This window comes from Microtus ochrogaster, chromosome 24, assembly GCF_000317375.1.
Source record: "Microtus ochrogaster isolate Prairie Vole_2 chromosome 24, MicOch1.0, whole genome shotgun sequence".
NCBI classification, from domain to species: Eukaryota; Metazoa; Chordata; class Mammalia; order Rodentia; family Cricetidae; genus Microtus; species Microtus ochrogaster.
In genome coordinates, this window is record NC_022024.1 from 8,572,440 (window position 1) to 8,575,220 (window position 2,781).

A 2,781-nucleotide genomic window follows, 5' to 3' on the forward strand; every position below is an offset into this window, starting at 1 on the left:
CTCTCTCTCTCTCTCTCTCTCTCTCTCTCTCTCTCTCTCTCTCTCTTTCTCTCCCCCTCCCTCCTTGACATCTCCCCACCCTGTAAACAAACATTTTTTTTCAAAAGTCCCTGATCCATGAAGTTGTGATAACTAAATTAAATATTTATGGAAAGTTCATGTTCTATACTTGGAACAAAATAGGCCCTGAATCAATATTGACCGCCTTTTAAATGTTTAAGTAAGATTGAATGCAAACCTCCTCTGTGTTCCCCAAACTGGTTTACTGTCTCCAAGAGCAGCAAAGAGTATGTTATCTCTGAAAACAATAGAAATTGGCTGCAATTTTTTTTTTCACACTAAGTGAAGTGATTTCAAAATCCTGGGGAAAGTTAGAGCCAAAATAAATTCCCCCAAACTACCCTCCAACACTTACCTCTCCCTCTCCACTTCCTCATCTCTGTCTGTCTGTCTGTCTGTCTGTCTGTCTGTCTGTCTGTCTGTCTCTGTTTCACTCAGAATGAGGTAAAGAAAATGAAGGGGTTGCAGGTGCTTGAGAGCTGGCTCAGTGGTTAAGAGCACTTGTTGCTCTTGCTGAGGGCCCAGATTCCTTCAATTCTCAGCAGCCAGATGGTTCACAACCACCTAAGATCAGTTCCAGAGGAACTAACACCCTCTCTGACCTCCTAGAGCATCACACACATACATGCAGGCAACACACACTTACATGCACACACTTTAAATCTCTTTTAAAAATTTTAAAGTTGAGGCACGTGAGCAAGCAATATAATCAGTTTCGTTCTGTCATAAGTATAGTTCATACCTAGCTATTTTGCTAAGTATTTTAAATTACTAACTAGAATATCACCTGGAAATCCCACTGTTTGGCTTATACTGGAAAAACAATGACGGTACTAACTAACCTTCACATGGTGGTGGTGCCACTGTTCACGATAGCCAAGATACGGAATTAAACTATATATCTATCAGCTGGTGAGAAGACAGTGGAAAATTTACTACATAGTATTTGTTCACAAAAATAATGAAGGTATGGGGGAGGGGAAAGCATGAGCAAATACATTGTATGAGGTGGGGGTGGTGGCAGACATTTTTAATCCCAGAACTCTGGAAGCAGAAGGTGGATCTCTGTAAGTTCTAGGCCATCTTGGTCTACATAGCGAATACCAAGACAGTCAGGGATGTATCGAGAGACCATACCTCAATATATATATTCATATATAATAATAAACATATTTATATAGGATGTATTATGAAAACTTTTTCAAGAAAAAGAACAAAGGGTAGTTGGCCATTTACAGGAGGGAACTAGAAGATATTATGTTAAATGAAATAAGCCAGATATAGAATCACAAATATCATATGTTCTCACTTAAATGTGGAACCTTAAAAAGAGCTTTTGCTAGAGGTCGCACACAGAGTCCCGTGTGTGAAGGTCAGTGCTTGGCTGCTAAGACACATCCTAAACCCTTACTTGTGCCTGTCTGAAACCTCATGGGCCAGGCCTGGTGCTCACCTTTCTCTCAGTGTTTCTGATCCAGACTTCCACAAGAACAGCTTATTAAATGCTACGCACAGAGTTCTGGGGATTTTCCAGCTCAGTTTGCAACCCTCCACGTTCCTTCCAGCAAGCGGTTCCAAATACATAAGAGCTACATGGTGAATTCCATCATGTCAACAAGTACACTTTTTTTTTTTTTTTGGTTTTTCGAGACCGGGTTTCTCTGTGCCTTTGGAGCCTGTCCTGGAACTAGCTCTTGTAGACCAGGCTGGTCTCGAACTCATAGAGATCCGCCTGCCTCTGCCTCCCGAGTGCTGGGATTAAAGGCGTGCGCCACCACCGCCCAGCTGTACACTTTTTTTTAAAGGTAGATTTATTTATTATGTATCCAGTGTTCTGCCTGCATGTATGCCTGCACACCAGAAGGGGGCACCAGATCTCATTACAGATGGCTGTGAGCCACCATGTGGTTGTTGGGAATTGAACTCAGGACCTTTGGAAGAACAGGCAATGCTCCTAACCACTGAGCCATCTCTCCAGCCCCATGGGTCCACTTCTTAATTTCAGTTTTTGGTGCTAGTTAATTTTCTCATTGCTGTGACCAACTGAACAGCATATAATTAAGGGAGAGAAGACTGGTTGTGGCCTATAATTTGAGGGGGTGCACTTGACCTTGGTGGAGATGACAGGCCAGCGAAAGCAGGGGGCTCCTCAGTGCTGGAATTAAAAACCTATGCTATTGTGTTCAGATTCAATTGTGTGTGTGTGTGTGTGTGTGTGTGTGTGTGTGTGTTTGAGATGGGGGAGGGGGAGGCAGAGAAATGCTGATCACAGAAGGAAAAAGGAGGAAAAGATAGACAAAAAGATAGGCAGCCCATCCAGCACAAACCATGGTCCTTACAATTCTCTAACTCCCTTGTAGATTTTGCTAAGCTCTGATTAATGCAGACAGAGGAAAGAAATCCACCTCCATCGCTTTCATGCATCCACCACTGGCTGACTTGACACTAGACAAGTTTTGAGGGTTTTCTCTCTCATCTAGAAACTCCTTTCTGACCACGTGCCAGGTGGACCTCTGTGCTGGCTGGCTGGTTCAACATCAACTTGACACAAGCCGGAGTCTTCTGAGAAAATGCCTCCATAAGATCAGGCTATAGGCAAACCTGAAGGGCATTTTCTTAACTGGTGACTAATGCAGGAGAGTGCAGGTAACTGTGCACTGGGTCATCCCTGGGTTTGTGGCCTTGGGTGTTTCAGAAAGCAGGCTGACCAAGCCCAAAAGC